General features: G+C 47.0%; 1 protein-coding gene across 4 annotated transcripts in view; it reads left to right on the top strand.

The window, feature by feature from the left end:
- The first annotated feature begins 10,699 nt into the window (after nt 1–10,699).
- Nucleotides 10,700–26,801, top strand: part of EPN2 (epsin 2) — a 44,200-nt gene continuing 28,098 nt past the window's right edge. For 2 of the 4 annotated variants that reach the window (XM_053957358.1, XM_053957361.1), the window contains exon 1: nt 10,700–10,793. The gene's annotated coding sequence lies outside the window, so the exon portion shown is untranslated. Of the gene's footprint in view, nt 10,794–16,561; nt 16,669–19,685; nt 19,748–26,801 lie in introns of those variants that run through there. The other 2 variants (XM_053957359.1, XM_053957360.1) reach the window with 2 other exon arrangements.

The raw sequence follows: 26,801 nt of genomic DNA on the forward strand, positions 1-26,801 counted from the left end.
GCCAGACGGATGCAGGTGCAGCTGTGGATTCCCCGGATGCTCCACGCTGCCCTTTCTCGTGGGGGATGCACTCGGGAGTCCCCCCAGAGTCCCCAGCCCTGCTGTCACTCTGATTTATTCCTGTTGCCACGCTGTACAGTGCTGCCTTTTTTTTCCCCCCTCTATAGGTGTGTGTATATTCCCTGAAGTGTCAGCCAGGGTTGGGCTGTCCCTCGTTGCTCTGACCTCTCTCCTGTCCTCAGCTGAGTATCTGCAGGAAATGTTTAGTAATTTAGTGGCTGTGAAAACTCTGCTCAGCCTGACATCAGCTGGGGCTGGAATCAGCCACAAAGGATACATGGGAGAATCCACATGGCCTTGTCTGTCCCAGCCCACACTGTGCTGCTCCCTTTGGAAAACCAAGCTGAATAAAGCTGCTGCTCTGGTGGCAGAGCCCTGCCAGGGCACTTTTCCTGAGTGGTGATTTTCGCCTGTGCAAGGCAAGAGGAAAAACTGAGTGCAGGTTTTTTAGGAAGCCACAATAAAACTGATGAATTCCTCCCAAGGGCTGTGTGGGGCTGTGATTTCTGACACATCAGCTGTGGCAATCCAGGGTAATTTCACGGAAGCCTCTCCAGTTATCTGTGTATAAATGAGAGCAGGATCTGGCCCGTGTTAAAGGAACACTGCCCAGGGGTTTGCTCCAAGATGTGTGTTCTTGCTTTCTGCTCTCTTAGCAAATGCAGCACTCCTAGGAGGCAATTCTGCATCTTAAATAGAAAGCCAAGGCACTGCTTTCTCTTGAAGTATTCCTGTAGAGTTGGAAACAGCATTTGCTTCAATATAAGAGTTTGAAATCCCCAGGAAAATGGGTCCAGAGCCCCCTCCCTGTGAAGCTGATGGCAAAGGAACAGCATTGCTCTGACAGGGCTCATGATGTAAGGCACTAACATTAGCACAGGTAATAAAAACCCTCCCATGTAGGTGTGCTTGGCACAAATGCACTTGCAGTAGCAAGCAAAGCATTTGGCAAAATCCTGTAAAATATCTGTTTCTGCACCGTGTTCCTTTCAGCATCTGAAATGCAGATTTGTCATCTTCCTTCCTCCCCTCTCTTCCTCCCTCAGGCTGAAAGAGGAACTGGATTTGGGTTTTGCTGGTTTTTGGGCTTTGCTGGGGGGCTGGTGGTCACTACAGGCTGAGCAGCTTGAGGTGCTGCTGATGAGGTGGCAGCAGGACCCTGCAGTGTGTCATGTCCATTTGTCACATTAATGTCCCATGGTGATGCCCTGCTGCTCCTCCCTGCTGCACAAACTGGGATTTCAGAGCCATTTCATGTCAGGGAGGGTTAGGCTGGATATTAGGAAAAGGTTCTTCCCTCAGAGGGTGCTGGGCACTGCCCAGGCTCCCCAGGGAATGGGAACAGCCCTGAGGCTGCCAGAGCTCCACGAGTGTTTGGACAACACCAGGCACAGGGTGGGATTGATGGGGTGTCTCTGCAGGGCCAGGAGTTGGATCAATGATCCCTGTGTGACCCAACTCAGCATAATACAGCCTCTGGCATTGCCTGGGGGCTGGAGGCACCACGGGGCACAGGATGCCCTGGAAGGGCTCAGATGAGCAACAGGGGCAAGAGTTTGATCGTGGGCAAGCTCCAGCTCCGAGTGGAGGGGACAGTGTGAAGGGTGAGGTGGCTGGAGGAGCTCGGGGAACTTCTGGAGCAACAGGAACAGTCTGGACTGGGCACAAAGGACTGGAATCACTTGTGGGAGACCTTCAAAAACATCTTGGGAAGGGGCTACAGCCCCTCTCCAGTGTGGGCACCTCTGTCTTCTCCCTCTGGAAACCAGATTAGCACAAATTCTATATCCCAACCTGATGCCTGCCTGCTGCTTCCTCAGCTGGGATCAGGAATGCAGCCTCCAGTGGTTTGCAGCTGTGCTGTTCTTGGCTCCCCGGGGCAGAGACAGTTCAATAAATCATTTTAGCATATGTTTAAATCTCCCTGAGCACCTCTGGGTGCAGAAGGCTTAGGGAACGTGCCAAGTGTCTGCAAGGCTCAGGGGAGGCTTTAAGCCTGAGGGTGGAAAATGTGCCAGTCCATGGAGAGTCTGGAGAAAGGAGCTTCACAGGGATGGAGCTTTTGGGAGAAACCCAGGAGAGCTGAGGAAAACAGCACGTGGGTGCTGCTCTTGGCCTCTGCTCTGCAGGATGGTAAACATGAAGGTCTGGAGCTGGGAGCCAGTGTGTGGGAAGATAAGAACATCCATCCTGCTTAAAAGCAGGTGTCCAGTCCAAAATCTGAGCACTGGCAGTGTTTATAGCAAATGTTTGAGGATAATGGGAGGATATAATTGGAGAGGGACTTTTCACAAGGGTGTGTAGTGATAGGATCAGGGGGAATGGCCTTAAGCTGAAGGAGGCCAGGGTTAGATTAGGTATTAGGAAGAAATTCTTCCCTGTGAGGGTGGGGAGGCACTAGACCAGGTTGCCCAGAGCAGATGTGGCTGCTCCATCCCTGGAGGTGTCCAAGGCCAGGCTGGATGGGACTTGGAGCAACCTGGGATAGTGGAAGGTGTCCCTGGCCGTGGGTGGGGCTTTGGATGATCTTTAAGGTCCCTTCATACCCAAACCAGTCTATGATTCTCTGATAAGAGGAATAAGTGAGTGAGCAGACAGAATTCCACACTGTGTTCTTCTCCTTGGATTCAGTAATTCTGGGCGCCTCCCAAACTGGAGCTGTGTCTGCAAGATGCATCTTGAAAGAAGCACCCTTGAGTGACAGCATCTCCAGTTCCCTGCCTTCCCCCAGGCTCTGATCTCAGAGCAAAACAAGAGGTCCTGCCCTGCCTGGAGGGAAAACACGGGACTCTCACGTTTCTCTCTCAAGTGCAAGCTGGAAAAGCTGATGCAGACACGCTCTGGAAGGTGCCCGTAATGTAGAGCGAGGCCCAGGGTGCTTGTGTGGAAGTGCCTGGCAGTTTTCATTTAAGGGTCAGTCGGTGGCTTCTTGGAGGAAATGGCCTGCACAGCCCAGCCCTTCCTCCCCAAGTGCTGGAGATCCTGCTGAGTGCAAAGAACTTCTCAGCTGTGCAGGTGCCACAAACCCTTCTTCCGGCCCACTGGTGACACATGTGGGGTTTTCATGACATCAGGCATTTTGGGCTTCTTTAGTTTTCACCCTCCTGGAGTGGATTATTCAGCTGATGTTTCACCAAAGGCCACTTTCAGTACTGCTAAAATCTGTTGTGGTTGTGCGTGGTTTGCACCCCGTGCCCCTCCCAAAATGCTCTGAGTGACGTGGAAGCATCTTGAGGGACAGAGGAAACTTGCTGTCTGCAGCAACTTGCTCTGCAGTTATTTTTGGTTGAGGTTATTGTGGTTTGTGTCCCAGAAAAGATGGGGCCGTGCACAGCCAGTTCCCAGCAGCGCTGGTGTTTGCCTCTCTCTCACCTTTTCCTATCAGAGATGTTTGATTGCTAAAAATCAGAATGCAACAGACCCCTTTGACTTCCTCTCGTGTTCACAGGGTCAGGGAGCGATCCTGTATTTCTCCATCTCAGTCCATAAGAATGTGGAAGCTCGTAGGAGTATTAATTACAGCCAATTATAACCTGCTTGACTGGCTCAGGTGCTCAAATGGCTCCTGAGACTTGCTGTTGTTGAAGAGGAACGTTTTCCTTCCACCAAGTTTTTGAGGAGCTCAGAGCAGGGCTGGTCCATGGAGCAGCTTGGCTGGGTAGTGTTAGGATTGAACACGTTCTGGAGGAATTCTTGCCTGCAGTGCTGTGCAGTTTGTTTGCTTTGTGGAGTCCTGATGGCTTGACACAAATCTCTTCCAGCCCAGCTGGTGAATTTTTTTAATCTGCTTGTTTATCACACAGGGACCGTGTATTTACAGCTCTGCAGCATTGTTTAGGGTTTTTTTTACAGAGTGAAAGTTCCTGGGAAGCCCTGCTGAAGATGAGATGGGGCAGCAGGGACAAGTTTGGAGTCACAACCGTGCATGCAGATATGAAAGTTTCAACTGGCTCTGTGAGCCTGGGAATGGAGGAAGTTACTTGCAGAAGTGGGAATCAGAAACCCAGAAATTGGGCCAACTAATTAAGGGACTGGCTGGAAGCTGTGCAAACACAAACCAAACAGACAGCTCTCAGTTTTCATCTGTCAGGGGGGAAAGCTACCAGCTTTTCAGTGATGGGCATCCAGCTGTAATCCAGGGATGTGGCAGCACTGTTCCAGCCTCTCTGTTTAAAAGACACAAAATACCTGCAGCTTCCAGTACTTGCTCTGCTTTGGGGGTCACACCTTTGTGTCTGAGAGCAAGGCTCTGAAATTTGAGCTAAAGCTGGCTGTAGCTGTGCAGCTCAGCTCCCAGGGCTGGAGCTGAGGTGGCTTTCCAGGCATTGGATGCTCTGGGAGCAGAGCACACGTGAAGGAAGCTCCAGTTGTCCCCGTGATGCCCTAAAATCTCTGTGAGCACCACACTATGGTGTGATAATGCTGATTTCAGTGTTGGCACCCCTGACTCGCCCCAGGTAAGGGGTGGATGGTTTGCTGCATCTGATTCCTGTGGGGAAGGTGGTGCTTTCTGGGGTTTTGTGCTTAAAAATGAAACTCCTTGTGCTGGACCACGTCCTGTGCCAGCAGTGGCCACAGGCTGGGTGCTTGGTTGTAGGTACATCATTTCCCCCCTCTTCTACCAGTGTACAAAGGCTTTTGCCACCCTTTCCAGCCAGGACCAGCCAAAATTCCTGTTCCAACAGGAGAGAGGAGACCCAAATCCCAGAGGATTCGGCAGAGCCAGGAGTGTAGCTCCTGACACGTTCCTCAGAGCCAAGCCCACAGGGCGTTTTCCCTCAAGGTTAGAAACAGCTGGGAGGAGTGAGGATAATCCCTGGCCACGTGAGATCCTTGTGCAACTGCACAGGTCATCCTGCAGTTTGGAAGTGATTATGGAGCCTCTATCAGTCTGAGGATGGGCCTGGGGCAAAAGGGAGGGGCTGACTCTCCGGGTGACATTCTTTGGGCGGCTGCAGGAATGAGGAGGAGGAATTCTGATGGGTGATGTTGTCCATCAGCTCCATCCTGGCAGGAAGTCCTCATGTTGTGACAAGGAAGAAGTCAAGAGGGATAGAACAAACTGTACCAAGCAAAAGGGAATGCCCATCCTCCAGCAGGAGCTTACAGGCTCTGCCTTGGTGACTTGCTTTGGGGAGCCAGATGGTAACAATAAATGAGCCTGACTTTGCTGGGCCTGAGTCTGCCACTCCAAACTGTGCAGATGGTCCTAATGGGTGAGTGCTCCCAGCCTGGAAACAAGCAGCAGATCCAGGCTCTTTAGGTCAAATGTGGTCCTTGTGTCCTATAAACCCAGAAAAATACCTCCTCAGCAGTCGGTGTGGCCTTGCATGGCCCTGTCCTCTCTTTTCTGCTGATGTGGGTGCTGATCTGAGCCTCTGGTGAGCTGGTTCAGGGAGCTGAACTGGCTGAGAAGCAGCACTCCCCCCAAAAAAAGAGATTAATCTTCACCACAGGTGGTATAAGCTGGTGCTGGTGGCAGGGAGGGAATTGGAAGGGGTGGTGGAGGAAGGGCAGGAACCACAACAACCTGACTTAGTTCAATTAAAACTTGTGGAATTTCACCCCGAGGCTTCAGTGGGATTTAATGTAAGCAGCACAGTAGCCTTGGCTTCTTGCTGTGGCATGGGAGAAACTGCACCTCGGGAGCAGTAAGGAGAAAGGAATGAGGGAAGGTGCCCACAGATGAGAACAGCTCCAGCTTCTAAAGAAACACAACACTTGGTAATTACTAGAACTAAGCACATTCAAACGTCACTGCCTCTTGCACTGTCAGAGCACATTCATTTTGAGAAAATCAGAATGTGCTGGGCTTGCATTCTCCCTTCTCTTTTCATGAATCTGCCAACGTGTTCAGAAAAGGTCTGGTTTGAATACCCATATTAGAGGTGTATTAATTTTGAACTTGTCAAAAGGAATATTTGCATTGGAAACAGTTCTACAAGTTTGTCTGCATCATGAAGGGAACGAACCCCCTCCTGCTGGCTCTGTTCTGATTAGCTTGGGTTGCTTCCAGCTGAACTCAGGCACAGGCTCACTGGCTCTACTCTCCCTCATTCCCATCCTTCTGCTTTTCTCCCTTATTTAAAGATGTTTGAAGAAGCCAGGCTAAATATGATGGGAGCTAAACTCTTATTTTGGTTCTCCTCGCTTTGTAGACAAACCCTGGAAGTGTGGTAGGGCTGCAGACCCCGTGGATCCGTGTGTCTAATTGAAGCAGACAAGACTGTAACTCAGACTTTGCATATTTCAATGAAATATTCATGAATCCAGGAGAGAATAACCCGGGGTGAACATCAAGTTGTATAATCTGAATATATTCTCTATAACTGTCAGCAACACGCAGACAGCTCAGAAAATTCCGGGGAGGGTCTGTGCTTGTTGAGAAACATCTCGCTGCTTTGGCTCTAAGGACAATGATGATTGTGTTTGCCCAGACTATTTAATTAGCAGATTTCCCAAACTGGGCTCTTAGGGACTGAAGTCCCCATTTACCCCATGTGGAAGCATGTGGCTTACCCAGGAAGGCTGGGAAGCTCCAGCTGCCACTGGAGTGGAGGGTGCCCAACCTCCTGAGACACGAGGCAGTTCCTCACTTGGCTATTTAATCCAGGCTGAAGCGCTGAACATTAAACACACCTTCATTAGATGATGCTCGTCTCTATTTCTGCATTGATTCCTCTGAAGGCCTGCAGGTTAGGAGTGGGAAGGAAAATCAGTAATGGAGCAAAGTGACTGTGATTTAGAGATCGGATTGCACGCAGCCAGGGCCATGCATCAGGATAATGAGATTCAGTCTTGTTTGCTTACAAGCACTGGAGACAGAAGCAGAAAATGTGATCCACCAAGCCAGCTCTCAGGAAATGAGGAACAATAGAGTGAGGAAATCAAATTTCAAACGGCAGGGATATATTTATCGAGTTTTCCTTGGGATTTTTGCAGAGCTTTGGGGCGTTCTCTGTGCAGTGTTTTTTCGGGCAGCCGACATATGGCAGGAGGATTAGATCACTGCAAAGCACCGTTGGTTGTGACCTATTTGTTAATGCGGGGCTGGGGTCAGCGACAAGAGACAAATGCACTTGTCACTGTTTGGGGCTTTTCAAGTGCTGCTCCTGTTGTCCCTCGCACTGTGGCCAGACATTTGGAACAAACTCATTAGCTAATTAGTGGTGTGCTCAGCCCCATGTGGGCGATATTCCCATTATGGCTGTGGAACAGCCCCTCCTGAGGCTCCCTGGCAGCTGCTCTTCCCTAGGTTAGCTGGGAGGGCAGCTGGGGGAGGATGTGCCTTCCTCATCTTCTCTGGGAGAGCCTCCTGCATTCCAGACATCCCATTCCTTATCCTCCTGCTCCTTATCCTCCTGCTTCTTGCCTACTCCCACTCGCTGGGTCTACTGCCACCGGCTTGTCTCTGGTGACCAGTGACAGGACCTGAGGGCACGGCGTGAAGCTGTGCCAGGAAAGTTTAGGTTATCAGGAAAAGGGTTTTCACCCAGAGGGTGCTGGGGCACGGAACAGGTTCCCCAGGGAATGGTCATGGCATCAAGGCTGCCAGAGCTCCAGGAGTGTTTGGACAACGCTCTCAGGCGCAGGGTGGAATTTATAGAATCACAGAACAGTTTGGGTTGTGAGGGGTCTCAAAAATCCTCGATGGGCAGGGACGCCTTCCACTATCCCAGGCTGCTCCAAGCCCTGTCCAACCTGGCCTTGGACACTTCCAGGGATCCAGGGGCAGCCACAGCTGCTCTGGACACCCTGGTCTAGTGAAAGGTGTCCCTGGTCATTGGTGTTGTCCTGTGCAGGGACACGAGTTGGGTTTCATGCTCCTTGTGAGTCCCTTCCATATCCTGAGGACATCCTGGGAGTCTGTGAGCTGCCTTCTCCATGTGGATTGCTCTGCTGGTTATCAGGGTGGTGCCACAGCTCCTGGTGCCCAACTCGGGCTGCAAATCGTGGCCTTGGACTCTGGTTCTGCCAACGCAGCTGAAATGTTGTGGGCTGGGAAGGATCAGAGATGGCTCGGGTCAAGATCCAGGTACAGCCTGCTCCAGAGAGGGATGGGGCAGGGCTGCAGTGGGAAGTGTTCTGCACCAGCTCCTGGCTTTAAAATCACAGGACAAATGCAGCAACCTCCTGTTGCTAGTATGAAACAAGAGACGTAAATCCACTGCCACGAGTCTGCTCAGGGGCCACCAGGAGGGAACATGCCTGTGCAGCTTGGGCAGAGCTCTGCTGGTGCAGCTCTACCACTCATGTACCTGCCCAGGGCAGCAGGAACACTGCACTTTAAGGCATTAACACAGATATAATAATAAAAAAATAAGTGATTTTACTTGGCTGGTTTTTTTTACTCGCACTATGGGGCTCGATCTGGTTGATAGAAAAGTGATTTTTTTGGTGGAAATGTGCCAGCTGCAGGAGGGTTTTGCTGGGTTTGCTGATTTGCACACTTAATGATGTAGACAAACACCTGGGATGGAGCTGGGAATGGAGAGGAAGCTGCCTCCTGCTCTGGAGAGCTATCTGCCCAGATCTGGAAGGAACACAGGCAGGAGAGAAGGCAGCAGGAACAATCCTGTTCTTCCCATTTTATTTTAACCAAGACCTTTCTTATCCTCCTTTAGAGCTGTCAGCACCTGATCATTAGGATTAATGAACGTGCCCAGAAACATTGGGTTTCCATCATTGCTGTTTTCTTGCAAAGAAGAAAAGGGGGAAGTATTCTTTCAGCTCCTGCTGATACCATCACCTTATTTTTTTCACCCAGAATTTAATCCTGCCTAGCTCAAGGTTAACAGCTAAGCCAGAATCACAGCTCACTGCAGAAGATTCGAAGCTTCCCAGCTCCCAGATGGCGTTCAAGGCATTGGAATGTGCAGCATTTCTAAACAAGTTGCTTTTAATGCAGCTCACCCGGTGTTTCACTGCAGTCCCCGTTCTTCTGTATTTAAACCTCAAATCTGTGGCAGATTTGATAGTGGCTCCATGGGAGGGAAGTGGTGGATGCTCCATCCATAGAAGTTTCCAAGGCCAGGTTGGACGGGTCTTGGAGCAGCCTGGGATAGTGGGAGGTGTCCCTGCCCCTGTCAGGGGGGAGAAGATGATTTTTAAGGTCCTTTCCCAAACCATTGTGGGATTTGATGAAGTTTGCAGCGCTCAGCCTGACCTTCCTTTCACTTAAAAGCAGTGACTCATAAACTGGATTTTGCTCCACATTTCTGTTTCCCTGTGCTTTTGTAAGGCACGATTCCTCAGGAATTTGGGTTTTAAATAACCAGCAGCAGTGCCCTGTGCCAGCAGTGATCCAAGCAGAGCTCTGCTATCCAGCTTCTCCCCTGGCCCACACCAATCCCCACTGTCTCCTGAGCAGCCAGGTCCCGTTTCCTTGAATTGTCTCCTGGTTTTAAGATGGGAACAAATATATTCAGGGAGGACTACAATGGGAGCAGTGCCCTCCTCCAGCCCGCGGTGCCGGACACAGGTTTAGTCATTATCCCAAGGGGAAGGACATGTGCTCCGACCCACCCAGAGCGTCCAGCTCCTCCTGCCACGTTCGTGCCTCTGTGCCCCTGCTGAACTCCCCTGCATCACCCAGCGTGGCGACCCTGATCCACAAATGTGCCCCTAAAGCGTCCCCTTAGCCATAAATGTGGTTATTTTATATTGGCACCTTCAGTGGGAGTACCTGTGCTGTGCGAGGCAATGGGAGCTGTGCCAGGGAGGTTCAGGTTGGACACCGGGAGGGATTTTTCTCCTGGAAAAGTGATTGAATATTGGAATGGGCTGCCCAAGGATGCGGTGGAGTCACTGGCCCTGGAGGTGTTTAAGGAAAGGCTGGATGTGGCACTCAGTGCCATAGTCTAGTTGACAAGGGGGTGTTTGGCCACAAGTTGGGACTTGATCATCTCAGGTCTTTTCCAAATGAATTCATTCTATGATTCTGCTGCCAGCCCACACTGGACCTCACTGGCCCACACTGGATTTCTGGGGGGCTACCCTGCCCTGAAATCAGTTTCTCCTGGGCGCTGTGTGGAGGTGGATTGTGTTCCCCAAGCCTTCTCCTTCCATCAAAGGCAGCCCCAGACCTGCTTTAAGGTGTACCCTGATCCACAAATGTGGTTATTTTGTACTGATAGTAATTAATTTGTATTTTTTGTCCCTGGGTCTTGGGGGATCTCTAGCCCTGAACCCAGCTCCTCCTGGGCTCTGTGAGCACTGAAGGGGATCCCCAGGAGCTCTCCTTCCATCAGAGCCAGCCCCGGACTCTCTCTAAAGCGTCCCCTGACCCATAAATCGGGTTATTTTGTAATGACAGACTTCTTTTGTATTATTTCACCCAGATTTTTGGGGGACCCCTGGGCGCTTTGAGCCCTGAGGGGCCTCCCCAGGCGCTCACCCATCCAAAGTCGCCCGTGCCCGGGGGCCGATCCTGCCTCGCTCCTCACCGGCGCCGGGTACGGCTGCGAGGAGCCGCGCCGGGAGGGAGGGAAGGAAAGGAAGAAGGGAGGGAAGGAAAGGAACAGGGAGGGAAGGAGGGGACGGGCAGCGCCGCGTCCCCCCCCGCCCTCAGCGCGGCCGCGCCTCGGGGCCGCGCGCGGCCGCCGGTTCCGCCTCCTCCGCCGCCTCCCCGCGGCCGCCGCCGCCATGTTGGATGGTGCGTGTGGGTGTCAAGCGCAGCCCGCGGCCGCCGGGCACCGGGACACCGGGACACCGCGCCCGCCCCGCGCCCGCAGGTCAGCGCGGCTCCCGCGGGCTGCGGGACGGAGTGGTGCGGTGGGGTGGGGTGGGGTGGGGTGCGGGGGGGAACGGGCGGGCAGCCCCCGCAGCGCCGCCCTTCCCCTCCGCGGGGCGCGGGGTGGGCGCGGGAAGGGCCCCCGGGGGTCCCCGCGGGGAGGGCGCGGGGCCGCGCTGGCCTTTGTTGTCGCCGGTGGGTGGCTGGGCGGGCGGCGGCGGGGACGGGCTGGGCCCCCGCGGCCCCAAGTTTGGGCCTGGCTCCCGATGGGCCTCCCGGGGCTGCGGGGGATGGCGGGGCCTGCGGGCTCGGGGGGCTCCCGGCGGCGGCGCTGGGGCGGGGGGGGGGGGGCTCCGGTCCGCCCGGTCCGACCCCCGCCCCGGCGTTGTTCACCCCCATCGTGGCGGGGAGGGGATTATTTTGTTGTATTTTCAGTAATATCGTTGTTTGGGAGATGTGTGATAATGCTTTTAATGATTTTTAAGGGTCTCTTTTATATAGGGGGCTTGGGCTTGTTCTCCGGAGGTCCTTTTCAACCCTAATAATTCTGTGATTTTCCGTGGTTCTGTGATATTCTCTCTCCCTGTATATGTATTTACACCGATACATACTTATATATATTTAAAAAAAATTTTACCTGCAGTACCTGTGATGCTGGAGATTAGGGTTGGGTAGTCAGCGAGCTGTGTTACATTATTGCTGTGAAATACATTGAAACAGTAATTATCACAGGCTGCCCACAATGGAAGTCCCCTATTTTAAAGCCGTAAGGCTTTAATGTAAATGTTAAAATATTCATGTTAAGATTTAAAGCTCTGAGGCTTTAAAACTGGTAGCGTTTGGTCTCAGTTTTATGGGTGTGTAATGCTTCCCCCTCCCCCTTCTCAAGCACGCTATCGACACTGATCTGAAAAGCCAAGTGAGATTTTAAATTTACAGCAGTTGGACGTATTTCTTATTCTCATCTATTAAGAAAATAACTTGAATTATCTACATGCTCATCCATTTTCAACAGGAGGCCTTAAAGGACTTGTTGGGATTGTGAAGCTGTTGCAGATGTTATGGGCTGTAGAGTCTGACTTGAGGAGTTCAAAATGCAAATCAGGCCACGAGATTAAGTTTTATTATTCTCTCCACTGAAATACGTGTTTTATGGTAATACAGAATTCTTGCATAATTTCAGTGTGTTGCTGCGTTTCATGAGACACAAGGTCATAGGAAATTGTATTGTTGGGGTGTGAAATGTGGGATGAATGATTTTTTTTTTTAAATCAGAAGTTTATTGTAATGGTATCTTTAGCAAAATGCAGCCTGTTTAGGAGTTACTTCTAAATATGTGTGTCTTGGCTGATTCTCAGATGTGTTATTTTTGAACAAACTCAAGTGTAGAGTTTTATTGGGAAGAATCAAAACTTTTGATAAATTTTCCTTTATAAGCTCGAAGTAATGGTAAACTAGCTCGACAGAATTTCAGAGATAATCTTACCCATATTAAATATTTAACTATCTTATCAAAAATTATCAAGCACAAATGACCCGTGAGTGCGCATTCCTGAAGGCGGATTCTGATAAGGCCAAATCGACTGTGGGTTCCATTTGAGGAAGTTTGACTTGGGGGTGCTGATTGTAACTTCCTCTATTCCATGAAGTTACTCTGCAACATTACACCTGTGTCACAACAGCTCTCTGACACAGCAGCTTGACTTTTACATCTGCTGAGGAATGGAAATTATTATCAGCCTTTAAGAAATGCAAGGTGGCACTCACAGGATCTTTGAATCCCAGAATGGCTTGGGTTGGAAGGGACCTCAAAGCTCATCCAGTCCCAGTCCATCCCAGTCCAGTATGGCAGGGACACCTTCCACTGCCCCAGGTTTTTCCAAAAAGGGTCCAGCCTGGCCTTGAACACCTCCAGGGATCCAGGGGTGGCCACAGCTTCTCTGGGAACCTGTGCCAGGGCCTCCCAACACTCCCAGGGAGGAATTCTTCCCAAAATCTCATCCAGTGCTGCTCTCTGGCAGTGAGATGCCGTTCCCCCTTGGCTGTCACTCCGAGCCCTTGTGAATAAATATCCTCTCTCCATCTTTCTCCACCTCTCCATGGCCTTGTTCCCTACGTAGAAGCTAAGCAGTGGTGGGTAATATTTGGGCTAAAAAAGTGCTGTTTATGAGTTACCTGATGGGTGTGGAAGGACCAGAGGAGAGACCCCTGACTGTCAGGTAGCCTGGCTGGTGATGTTTATGTTGGTTTTCACTTGCATTATTCCTATAGTCACATGTAATGAAGAGTTCACAAACATCTGATGTCCAGTATAATGCAGGCAGCAGAAATGAATTCAGCTTGCACTGACCACATCATTATTTACATAACTGGTTAATCATGCTAGTTGTGTTCCAGCTGTCAGCCATTTGATTGCTTTAAAACTTGGAGCTTTTAAGAAGCCTCAAATCTTGGATCACTGCTGGGAAGTGCCAAAGGCCTAATTTGTTACTTCATAAAAATGCTGATAGTCTCTCTTGATACAGACACCGGGGTTTTGTTTCTGTGGTTGTTATTTTTTTTTTTTCTTTAGAGAGAGAGAGAGAGCAATCATTAAATGATAATCAGTTTAGGGGAAATACATTAAAGAATAGTTATGATGTTCCTGATCTTGCTTTTCTTAGGTCTCATACGTGGGATGGGGAAATGACTCTGGCTTTTGCTTGGTGTAGAAGAATATAAGTTACTCTAATACCTTTCTTTAATGACTGGTACTCAGGAAGCAACTTCCCAGTCTTCCAGGGCCATATTTGCAGAGTGCTAAAGTGTCCCTTGGGATGTTGCTAATAGAAAATGAAATGTGCCTGCTTTGTAGGGACGCCTGTAATGTTCTTTTCCCACTTTGCCTTGCTCTGATCTGTGCAGGGAAAATATTGAAACGTACCAGTATCCTGCTGGCTTAAGTGCTTCAAAGAACAGCAGGTTTTTGTGTGTTTCAGTAGCCTGGCTGCTCATTAAGAAGGCAGGAGACTCCATGGAAGAGAACAACATGGATTGCTGTCCTCTGGAATAAAACCTGCCGGGGCTGATTGTAGGTCTGCTAGCGTTGGTGTGCTCCAGGTTTGGTACAGACTGGCTGTGCTGAATAACAGACCCTAAAAAGCCTGAGTTAATCAGTTTAGCTGGTTGTTACAGGGCTGCTTTCCTGTTCTGCGTGGAGAAAGAATTCAGAATGGTTGAATGTGAGTGAATTCAGAGACTGTGGGCTTCAGGATGGATCTGGAACTCAGTGGCTGTTGGGCTCAGCCTCTCGGTGAGTGGTGCAGCAGGTAGAAAGCTACAGGAAAACTGATACTCTTTATTTATCATTTTACAAATATCAGTTTTGTCTCTGGTTTCCAGGTTTGCTTGGTTTTATGATGCTGCTCCAGACCATTGGTAAAGGTGAAGTAGTTGGGTCAGAAGGTTCTGATGGTGTTTTCTGTAGGTTACCAGTGGTTGTAGGTAGAGTTTAAGGAGAGTAGCTTAAGTTACCAAGATTGAGTTCTATGTAAAAAGATTGAGTTCTATGTAAATATCTAATAGTGGAGTTTGTGTGAATGATGACAGTAATTAGAAAATCAGTATTGAAGTACTTTGTGCTTGTTGGTTGCACTAGCACTGGAGATGTCTGCAGAATTCAGTTTGTAATTCAATATTGTGCCTTTCTATGTGGAAATATAACTTCGAGTTATTGTGCTAGCGAGATGCTTTTCTTCTGTATGATAATTTTCAGCTCATTTTTCTGGTGGTGTTACAAACATTGAACTTGAATTGATCTCAGAGCCAATACCCCGTGTTACATTAATTGTTAATAGTGTGTCTCTCTGTTTCCTGTCACCCAGGGCTGTTAATATAAATGCCTCTAACTGGTGCCTCGAGCTTGTGTTCAAGGTCAGGCCTGGGCTGTTCACGCCTCCTGTGCCTTGGCTTGCCAAATCCAGCTCTGTGCAGGTGGGGTAGCAGGAGCTCAGGCTCGGACAGGTCCCCACTGGCAGTGGGAGCAGCTGCCTCTGCTCTGAGACTGGGTAAAACCAGTCCCAGCCCAGGCCTGGGTGCAGCTCCACCTTGGAGGCTCCCCTTATCTCTGTTTTATGCTGGAGGTGGCTGGGGGAAGTCTGAAGGAGTCTCAAATACACTCTTGTTTTGTTGTTGTGATCCATACAAATTGTTTTTAAGGCATAGTTTTCCTTCCACTATCAGGAGTGGAGCTCCCTGAGCTGTCCCGAGTAATTAGCTGAAATTTGTGCATGAGAATTCTGCAGTTTCCTTCCACCCTGTCCTGTTCCTTCCTTTCCTTCCACCCTGTGTCTGTTCCTGCCTTTCCTTCTGTCCTGCTCCTTCCTTTCCTTCCACCCTGCCCCTGTCCCTGCCTCTCCTCCCAGAGCTGTTTTAGCCATGTTGTCTGCAGTGCCTGAGCCTCTCATGTCACCATATAATAAATCCTAAATGGTCATGAGGTCCAGGAGAGTTTGGAGGGTGACCCAGGCAGGAGAAGGCCTCTGTGCTGCTTCTGCAGGCTTGGGACAGACCTGGCTCTTTGAGGCTTTTTTGTTTCTCAAAATGCAGCACTCAGTGAACAATACTTGTACAAATTAAGTAATAAATTACTTTTTTTGAAAGTTCAAAGCTGCTTATGAATTTAAAACCATGCCAGACACCTTAGTTAGAGATGTTTTATGTTCATCATACCAGACAGAAATCTGAAGACTCCTTTGCCTTGTTTGCTTTTCAGTATTGCAGGAGTTATGGCCAGTTTTGGGGGCTGGAGTTTTAGAATTGATTACGTAAAATACACGTGGAGTCTGGGGGTGATGGCTAAAATTCAGCAGCCAGACTGATTTAATCTCTCTCCAGTATAACCTCATAGAGAATCCCCTGCCCTTCTGGAGATGTCACATAATGTGATGGCTTCTAAAATTCACCTGGGAGTTTTCATTATTTAAAAGCAGAAATCCAGGCAGAGCAAGCTCCCTACTTCTGTTGGATGGGTTTGAGTTTTGCCACCAAGAAATGCTACAACACACGTGGTACCCCTGCTAGGGAAAAATACCAGCACGGGTGACAGGGTACTAATGAGGCCTGGGATGTTCTTTTACATTTTTGTCTTTATTCTCCCAAATCATATTAATTTCTAGACTTAACATCAATTTAGTAGTTTCTGAACCTTTGCAAGGGCAATGGTCTTTTCAGAGCTTTGCTAGAACAAAGACATTTTAAGAATCTTAATAGAGAATCGTATAATCTTATTACAACTGCTCCTGTTTAAATCACTTCCTTGTACTTAAATAACAATCTGTCACCAGCTATTTCTTGATTGTAGTTTTTGTCAGTTGCAATTTATCCCCTCCCTGGTTTGGTTGAACTTTTTTTTTTCCCCCTGATTGTGCAACCTTTAGGTTGGCAAAGCTCCTTCTTTCTCACACAGTTCTTCTGAGTCCACTGGGAGTAATCGCATGAGTAAACTGCTCGCTGGTGTAAGAGCTGTGCACTTCACAAGTAAAACCTTTGTGGGACAAACCCCACTGAAACAACTGATACAGACAGTTCTGATATTCCTCAGGGAGAGACCAAACAAAGTCTTTTTAAAGGTAACTTCCTCCCCAGGGATGGCAGCACAAAAGAATCCCTCAGACACGTTTCCCTCTAGGTGGGAATTCTGTTCCCAGGAGGTTCCTCGTGGGGGTGAGCAGACCCCAAGCATCACCTCAGTTTTGTCATTCTGATTTTTATTTATCTCTTTCTTTCTAGTGATGAGGATTTCTTCAGCCAAATCTGTTGACCCAGTTGCTGCTGAAGCTGCTTTTCTACTGACTTTCAGCTCTGTTTGGACAGGGATGAGGCTTGTGACAACAGCAGTAAGGCAGAGATGTTTGCTCTAACCTATGAAATCAGGCAGAATTGAAGATCATTAATTAATCCTTATCTGCAGAGCTGTTCTAACGTGCCTGTTCTCTGGTGGATGGTCAAGCACAGCGTGCTCTGCCACATGGTGCACGTAAAGGAAAGCACTTCAATTGTTAGTTGAAAAACAGAACTTGAATATTTTTAATTATTCACTTAATTAATCAGAGAAACACCCTCCCATTTTGTGCCATTGCTGGATTGTGACTGGTAATGTCTGGTTAGAGGTTCCTGATCAGGCTTTACCCTCAATATTCAGATCCAGGAAGATCTGATGCATCTTTAAAATGCCCCTGCCCAGGTATTTAATTACTTGATGAAAACCTCTTTCTCTAATGACCACTGGAAAGGACAAACTCCCCTCTGTTGTATTATCTAATGAAATATTTGCCTTCTGAGCCTGTCCTGCCTTATTGCAGGGGTTTGATTGCTTCTTGCAGTGTTCTGCTGCTTGCAGTGATTTTTTTTTAAGGATGGAATGCTTATTACCTATGAGAAGTGTTACTATATTTTGCTGCTGTTGTTGAGCAGAGTTCACGAAGTTAAACTTTGTCTACCAATTTAGAAGAGTTTCTCAGAAAGTCAAGATAATGCCTCTGTTGGAATGTTTTCTGATAAACAGCATAGGTGACACACACTACTTTTCTTAGGAGTGTGCAAATGCAGATCAGAAGTCAATATTTAATACTGTCAGTTTTGAGAATCTTTTCAATTTGTGTATATTTTTAAGGCAGAAATTTCTGTCTGCTGCTCAGAAGAACAGCATGACTGTCCTTGCACCAGGCTATGATCGTGGTATTTCATACTTTTTCAACAAAGCTACTGCTCTCTGAAGATTTTATTGGTACTTGGGTGACTCCTCTGAAAGATATTTATGTTTATATGTTTACTGGTTCTCTTGGGAAGCTTTAATAAGGAAGTAAAATACAGGAATGTTATAATTGGTTTGACTTGGCTTTCAGAATTCTTGTAGAGAAGCTGAAGTATAAAAGCTCAAGTACAGCAAAATCACTTTTAAACTGGTTTATTGCAGAGAAGCACTGAGGTAAATCATCAAAGGATTTTTAGTCTGCAAAACTGCTTAAGTGTTGTGTTTAAAATTTACAAATCGCTGACCCCTTTGTGAGACACTGGGACAGACTGAAATGTCTGGCTCTTTTTTACGTTTGACTACCTAGTGAATAATCTCTTTTTGCCTGGCCTGCTGCTTTAAACACACTGAGTGCTGCAATTGCCATTTTGGTGTCTGTCTGCTGACCAGCAGTGGCTGTGTATATTTAATTTCATCATAATACGACCATAGGATGCCTCCAGGAGTATTTACATGGGCTTTAAAAGTCAGGACGTGTTGTATGGCTGGAGATCTGGGATTTTGGGGAGTGCTCTGTGTGATGGGAGCTCTGCTGAAATGCTGAGGAGTGAGGAACAGCAGGAGAGTTTTGTAGCTTGTCTTTATGATTCTGTTTTTAATTTGCTTTATGGGGGGGTCTGTTCTGCAGGAGATAGTCTGGATCAAGGAGAGTGTGAGCACATCTTTCACTCTGGAGGGGTGGGGGACCTGTTGATCTGGGGCTGGTTTTTAGTGCTGTTTGCTTTCAGGTGTGAGCGCAGGAAACACGCTCCAACATCCTGAATGCAGGAACACTTTTGTTCTCTATGCTCTGTGCAAAATTGTGTCTGGATGCCTTGGCTTCCAGCCAGGCTTTTAATCTCTTCTTTTTTATGTCAGCTTGGATAGTGTATATAATACTATAGTGCTTTTTCCTGTCCCTGGAAATGCTGATTTTTAGTTTTATTTTAAGAAGGATTTTCTTTTTCTTACTCAGAAGAAAAGTAAACTTTAAAGGGGGAGGAAACTCTGTGCTTGTTTTTTTTTTTTTTTTTCGTTTTCGTTTCTTGCTGTAGTTTATGCTCTATAGAAAGGCCTGAAATGTGCTGTCAAAGCTTTCTCTCTCGTTTCACAAATTCAAAATTTAGAAAAGGGGCAGGGCAAGGTGGGGAGAGGTCTCAAGGTAGTTTGGAATGAGAGGAGGGGAGAATTAAAAACACATTCAGTGCCCATGAAACAGATGTGCCTTTAGATGCCACAAGGCTTATTTTTCCATCCAGCTTGACCAGTCTTTTGTCAAAACTCCTATTTTAACTATTTAAATAAAATACTATTTAATAATAAATAAAATACTATTGAAATAAAATCTTTCATGGGAAAGCCGAGTAAAAGAGAATTAAGCCCCGCCTGCCACTTCCATGCTAAGCAGATGCAAATCAGAGCCCCCTCCCTCCAGTTGCCTCTTCTCTCCTCCTGGGTTTCATTGTTTTGATGAAAGCTGTTCTGGTGCCAACTCCCAGCCCAGAGGGCAGGTGAGAGGAATTAAAAAAATCCCAGATTCCAGCTCGGTGATTAACATATCTTTTGGAGCTTGTAATGTCATCCTTGCACACAAAACAAAGTCGCAGCAGCTTCACAGAGCAGAGGTTTGTCAGAAAGGCAAACATCAAAGTGGCAAGAAAAGAGGAGTTTATTTAAAATATAGCAGAAAGACATAAAACATTCGTGCTCACCTATGAGAGCTATTAAAAATTAAAAAAAAGCGCCTTTGAAGGCAAGCATTAAAGATTTAATAGTATTAATTGAATTAAGCCGTGGGAGTTGAGGATCTGTAGACACATGTGTGAGTGTATGTTCTGAGACATCATCTGTGTTAAGGCAGCAGAGTGCTGAGACCTCAATTAGCTGGACTTGCTCTGTAAGGGCTACCTTAACAAACCCTATTTATTCGTGGGGTTAATTAGAGATGCCATTAGAACTGAGTGTAAACACAAGGAAGGGACTTGGGGAGATGGAAAACTGCAGAGCCCACCAGCCTTGGCATCCCCGGGCAAGGCAAAGCAGGCAGAGTCGTTTCCAATCTACATTTAAGGATAATTTTGTTTATATCATTAAGGCTGATTTTTTTTTTTTTTTTTCAAGAATAGGTTCCTTTTCCTTTGTTGTGAGAACAGTAACTTAATACTGCTGTGCTCCAGCCACAGGTATGGGCTTTTCTTTGGCAGCTAAACTTCCATGTTACACGATAATTATTTTCTTTTAAAACTGGCTGATTTTGGTAGCTTTTTAGCTTTTCTTATGCATAGAACTTTCACTGCTAGGAAAACTTCTTGCTGGAGGAAGAAGTTTGTCTGTAAATAGACCCAAAAATAAAATCACAGTTCAGTGTGATAACCTGGTGTGGAGGAGATTTTGTTGTTTTTTTTTTTTTTTTTTCCTTTGCAAATTAAATACTCGATTTAACATATTTGCATTATACATTAAAAAGCAGGAAAAAAAAAAAAAAAACAAATCCTTGTACCATTTCTAGAAAGAAAGAACACTGAAAGCTCCTTGCAAGCCTGCAGGTGGCTTGGCAAAGGAGGGACGTGTCCAGGGGGAGCAGCTCCAGGAGGATTTGATGGCTGTGGGAATCCTGGTGGGGAGAGGCACCACCACCAGCCCCATCCAGAGGGATAACAGAGCTGAGGGAGATCTCAATACATTCATTTTCCCTTCTTCAGGGAGGTGGGGAGGGTTGTGTGAGCCTTTCCTGCTGCAGATGTAGTTACCAAATGATTCAGCACGGTGCCGTGCCCACGGACTGGAGCAATATTGATGAATTCATTACTGCTCTCTGATGGATGTTAATGGGCTTGAATTTCTTCTGTGCATTTGGACTAGGTGGAAAGCTCTTGGAAAAAAAAAATGAGACAATGGAATGGGTGAGTTTTTAAGCCACTTTTGTGTTCTGCTTCTAAATCTAACGAGGGAATGTTTTTAATGACTTGCATGAAAACAATGGTCAAAACAATAATCACCAGGCAGCTCTGGGAGGGACAGGGAGGAGCAGTGCTACACCAGGGATTTATTGCATTTTATTCAATATATCCCAAGCCACAATCAGCTGCTTTGGAAGCAGAGGTAGGTGTTGCCTTTTCCATGTGGGTTCCTTGGGAGATGTCTGGAGTTCCAAGGCCATGATCCAGTTGCTGCTTGCAGGGTATCAAAGCTGAGGGGTAGAAGATGTTCTCTGTGAGAGCTGCCTGGAAGAAAATGACCTTTAATGAAGGAACAGGCACAGATGCTTTTGAGTAACAAATCTTTGTCATCCTCTTTGAAATGAACAAGCTGCCTCCCACTCAAATAATTTTCCGTCTAAATATCCAGAATAGATAAAAGAGTAGGTAGAATTTTACTGCTGGAGGATGGATTCAGAAAACTTGAGGAATTGTTATGCTGACAGGTGAAAATTTCTGTATATCTGCATAGGAGAATGTGGGATTCATTGGCATTTTCAAACCAGATTTTTTTTTTTCCAATTCCACAAAAATCAACAAAATAATAATAAATATTTTTATTGTTGATCAAACATTACTTTTTTTTTGTGCATGAATGAAGGAATTAGAAAGTTTGAAGCAGAAAAACGAGGCAAAATCCTTATGTCAAATGTGCTGATATTAAAAAAAAAAAAAATCTTTAAGTGATTCATTTCCATCAAAGCTGAACTTAAAAATATAGCTCAGAATCAGGAACTAGGGCACCACAGAAGTTGACCAAAGTGAATTATTTTTATATTATCCAATATTCTTGAGTTCTAGTTCCTGGGAGCCAGAATCCAGTGTAGATCAGGTTGCTGGTGGCACAGCTGGGACCTCTCCTCTGGAATTGCTCCTGCCAAGGTGGTGGTGCTGGACACGTTAGACAGGTCTGAGAGGAAGAGGGAGAAGAGGTGGGTTGGTTTGGGAAGGATTTTGGAGACTCTGGTGTGTACAGTGTGAAAAGATAGGAGATAGGGAGGAGTCAGAGGGAAAGCTGAACATTTGGTGTTGCAGGACAGAGCTAAAATCGGGGTGGGAAAACACAGGGCTAATTATGAAATTTGGTAATTTGGAGAGTGAAGAGCCAAATTTCCTCCTTCTCTATGGCCATCTTCAACATGGAATTGCTTTGTCCCGAGGCAGGAAAAGGAGATTTCCCACAACCCCAGTCTGCAGTCCTTGCACAATCACCTGCAGAACCAAGTCCCAAACCTAAACCATCAGCTTCTCCTCCAGTTTGAGCTTCCCAGGTGCAGCTTTGCCCAGTGAGCTGTAACTGGAGACTGCTGTTGGAATGCCTGGTGCTCTCCTTATTTGGGGTGTTCTTTAGAGTAATTAGAGTGACCTTGGCATTAATTGGTTGGGTGGTGTGATCTGTGAGCAGCCCCAGCCCTGTCCCCCTGCCTGCCCCGGTGTGTGGGGTCAGGTCACCGGAGCTGTTCCACCTGTGGCTCTGGTGTGGGGCACAGTGGAGAGGCAGGAGCTGAAAAATCCCATCCTCCCTTCTCTGAGTCTGACTGCTGGGCAGCAAATCCTGCTCTGGAACCCTGGCCTTTGGCCAGAACGTTCCTGCAGCGAGGGGCAGGGAGGATTTTGGGATGTGTTTCCTACTTTGCAATCTTACAGCAGTTTATTCCCAGAATGGCTTGGGTTGGAGGGGACCTTAAAGCTCATCCAGTTCCACCCCTGCCATGGCTGGGACCTTCCCCATTCCCAGGCTGCTCCAAGCCCCATCCAGCCTGGCCTGGAACACTTCCAGGGATGGGGCAGCCACAGCTTCTCTGGGAATCTGTGCCAGGGCCTCCCCACCCTCCCAGGGAAGGATTTTCTGCTGAACTCCAAACTCATGAGCACACAACTCATGTACCTGAATTTGTGAGGTTTAAAGCAATCTGATGTTGGTACCAGCCCTGATAGTTGAATGAAGACATTGTGGTGATCTTTCAAGATGATTGTGCAAAATCTGGTGGCTGTGAGGGAAGGCACTTGAAATTTTATGCCATGAATGGACATTGATGAATGTATGTAGGATATTAAATCGGTCTCTGTTTTCTTTGCAGGCCTGTAGTTTGTGCTGGGAGGAAGCACACTTAATTAAAATGGAAAAAATAGTGTTTGGGTGTATGGACAGGTATTTCTTGGCATCTTGTACTTCTTGAACAATCCTTTTCCTTAGAAATCCATGTCATAAAATAAAAGTATTAATCCTTCAGCTTCTACCAGTAGTAACATGGAGAGTTAAACTGTTTTCCCCCCCTAATATTTGTCTTGGTGAGCATTTGCCTCTGGCCTACTGAGTGTGTTAATGTGGTTTCATGTCTGGTGTGTGTAGGAGGATGGGAGAAACTGCACTTGGTGACGTTTACTTCATATTAATAAAGGTGCAAAATCAATTTAGTTAATGAAATCATTGGGTAATTTTAAGTAGCAGGTATCTTCCCAAAATACATTCCCAAAATATGGAGTCTGATACATAAACACACATCTAGGTGAATATGAATTTTAAATATTGCAGTTCTATAGGAAAACACTGGGGTTTAAAGAAGGGAGCTGACATTTTGTGCTCTTTTACTTTTTGCAGTTCTTTCTGTGTTCAAGCTGATCTGTGAGGGCCTGGGCAGGTGCTTGTCACCCCATAACAACCTAAGTGACAAGGCTGGACTTTTCTAATTAGTAGTAGATTGTAAGGCACATCCTCTGGCAAGAATATTGGATATCCTCTTCCCTTCCAAAAGGAAAATGTGAAAGGAGAGAAGTGTCTCCTGCTGCCCTTAATTCAGTTGAAAATACAATTCAAGTATACTTGGTAAGCTGAATTTATTTCAGATTGTTACCTTTCAGTCAAGGCACATATTGGGTGGTCTTTATTTTCCTACTCAGTTTGTGAGAAAACAGATGAAATGCTTTCCTTGAAGCAGGTAATCCCCAGAGAACAAATTCCTTTGGGGAGTTTGGGGAGGTATTTTCACTGCCCTGTTGGATTAATTTGCATTTGGCATTTCTGCTTCAGTGTGTAATGGCCTAACCTCACACTGGTGTGTAATTCTGCAGTATTCTGATATTCACTGCACACCTGCTGCATGGAGAATAAACTGAGATGTGCCCATGTCAGACAATACCCTTTTCCTGACCCAGAAATGGGGTAACTGAGAGGTGTTTTAAAAACCTCTATTCCATTTTCAGTCTCATGAGAAGGGTGAGACAATACTGATGTTATAATTCATGCCACCACAATCAGCCAACTATTTCCTAGTTATAATATACTAGAAGTGTTTCTTGGTCTATCAGCTTTAGCCACACCATGCTGTAAATGCCTTAAAGCCAATCATCTAAAATTACCCCTTGTGGGTCCTACTACAGTGCATCTTTCATAGCTCTATTTCTCCAAAGTATTTAGTCTTAAATACTAGTCTTAAATTTAGTCTTAATATTCTGCAAAGTCTTTTAGTCTTATCATAGATAATCAATCAGCCAATTTAGGTTGATCAAAAACCTCTGAAACAAAACCAAAAAATTAAATATTCTCAAAAAATTAGTAAGTGAACAACTAAAAAAAAGCCACATCAAACCTAGAAACATGCCCACAGTGCAGGTGGCACTGTGGGTGACACTTGACCTGGCTGTAGAAGGAGGAATGTGTTATTTTTAAAGAGCTGTTGTTAAAGCTTGTAATCCTAAAATTAGATCCCAGTGCAGGTTGGATTTGGGTCGTGAGTGATGTCCCTTCTCCCAGCCCTTCAGAGCACATTTACAGCCACCCTGTCAATGGTTCCAGCTGCAAGGGCCAGGGGAGCTGGGGCTGGCAAAACCCCACAAAGGCCAGGGGAGCTGGGGGTGACAAAACCCCACAAAGGCCAGGGGAGCTGGGGGTGACAAAACCCCACAAAGGCCAGGGGAGCTGGGGGTGACAAAACCCCACAAAGGCCAGGGGAGCTGGGGCTGACAAAACCCCACAAAGGCCAGGGGAGCTGGGGCTGACAAAACCCCACAAAGGCCAGGGGAGCTGGGGGTGACAAAACCCCACAAAGGCCAGGGGAGCTGGGGCTGACTGAACCCCACAAAGGCCAGGGGAGCTGGGGCTGACAGAACCCCACAAAGGCCAGGGGAGCTGGGGCTGACAAAACCCCACAAAGGCCAGGGGAGCTGGGGCTGACAAAACCCCACAAAAGCCAGGGGAGCTGGGGCTGACAAAACCCCCCAAAGGCCAGGGGAGTTGGGGCTGACAAAACCCCACAAAAGCCAGGGGAGCTGGGGCTGACAAAACCCCCCAAAGGCCAGGGGAGCTGGGGCTGACAAAACCCCACAAAGGCCACTGGAGCTGGGGGTGACAAAACCCCACAAAGGCCACTGGAGCTGGGGGTGACAAAACCCCACAAAGGCCACTGGAGCTGGGGATGACAAAACCCCACAAAGGCCACTGGAGCTGGGGCTGACAAAACCCCACAAAGGCCAGGGGAGCTGGGGCTGACAAAACCCCACAAAGGCCAGGGGAGCTGGGGCTGACAAAACCTCAGCAGCTGTGGCTTGGCAGGTCCCAAAAGGACATGGCCAGGTGGTGCTGCTGTGTGAGGCAGGTTAGAGATTTGCTCCTCACCCCCCTTTCCCATACACTCTTAGAAATGAGCTCCCCATGGAGCTCAAATCCTGGGAATTTAAGGAGACAAGGAGTAACAAAAGGTGGTATGGAGAAAACAGAACCAGATTTGTGTCTGTAAATCTCTTTTACAGCTAAAAGTCTCCTCAAGCTGGAGCTCCTTTCCCTCAGTGAGGCTGAGACAGGACTGTAAAACCAGTGCAGAATCAAACCTTGGCACTCATGAATATGCATAAATTTGAAGGAGAATTATCTTTCACCATTAACTCTTTAAATAAAGAAATAATTTGGCCACCTGCTGTCTGTGAAAGCTGACCTTGTTCTCTCATTTGTAAAAGGGAGTGGAAAGCTTCCAAAACTTTGAATTTTGAACCATTTCCTCTCCTCAGAAATTACACTGAAGACAGGCATTTAAGCTGTGAAAAATGGAAATGAAACCTTTCATCTGGAGTTAACCCTGTTCTCCAAACCCTTTGCCAATCTGTATTTGTAACTCGTTTCCTCAATAATTTTGAAGGTTGAGGAAGGGCATTGATGGGAATTTCAGGCTCTTCATTTTGCTGTTTTATTCCCATGAATTGCTGTTTTCTCTGCTGTAGAATAGCAAAAGAGAGCTAATAAGTGTTCTGCTTGTTGGCTTTTCTGTGTAGTGCCAAGTATCTTCTCTCTTCTCAGTCCTCTCCTCCAAGTGGCCACGATGCACAGTTGCCCCTTTTTCTGTTTGGTTTTGGGAGCAATGTTTGGATTGCAGTTGAATATTGTATCCTAGGCAGGGCAATGGTACCCTCTGGTCAGCCATTTGTCCTCTGAGAATAATTTATGAAGAGGAAAAAAAATCAGAGAATTTGTTAAGTTTGAAAATCTGTCTAGCAGTGTGGATTTAGTATAAGAAAAATGTTTTTTTTCTTCATTATATTCCTGATGTTTGTATGAAGGTTTGTGCTTGATTTTTTTCTGATTTCTGAGCTGTTTGTGGAAAATGAGACTTCCTAAAACACAGTGGGCTTGGATTTAGGCACGCAGTGAGCTATCCCAGGAAAAGCAGGGTGTGAATTTAGGGTCAGGCAATGGGAATCCTTTTTCTTTGCCATAAATAGGAGCTGACTTCTTGCTGGGATTGGGGTTGTGTGTGCAGGTGTGGTGTCGCTGTCTGTCTGTCAGATTCCTCAGTCAGCACACGGCAGCAGCTTCTCTGAGCCTGATCCTGTGCAGATTGGCAAGAATTCCCTGATTTGTGCTGGAATACAGTCCCTGAGCATCACCTGCCTCTGTCATTGCAGCCTGATAGCAGGGAGAGCAGATCTCTGTGTATTCCCACCTGAGAGGGGAGGCAGCAAGGCTGGGATGTTTTTATGTAGATTTGATGTCTGCAGATTCAGATCACAGACTGAATTAATAACTGTTTTCCAAACCTCCCTTTTCATGCATGTGACTTACAGCAAATGTCTAATCTAAGGATATATGTTGTCTGTAATACTGCTAATTAAAATTTTATGCACATGTCAGGTGAACTCCTGATGTTTAATGTTAATTTTCATACTTGATATTGAAGGCTTTTCATATCTTTCTGGTGCATGCTTAGCTGGGGTATGCAGATATTTACCTTCAGGCTGATATGAAGGGCATTTTATCAGTGCAGACAAA

The sequence above is a fragment of the Vidua chalybeata genome, chromosome 16 (assembly GCF_026979565.1).
Source record: "Vidua chalybeata isolate OUT-0048 chromosome 16, bVidCha1 merged haplotype, whole genome shotgun sequence".
In the NCBI taxonomy this organism is placed as follows: domain Eukaryota; kingdom Metazoa; phylum Chordata; class Aves; order Passeriformes; family Viduidae; genus Vidua; species Vidua chalybeata.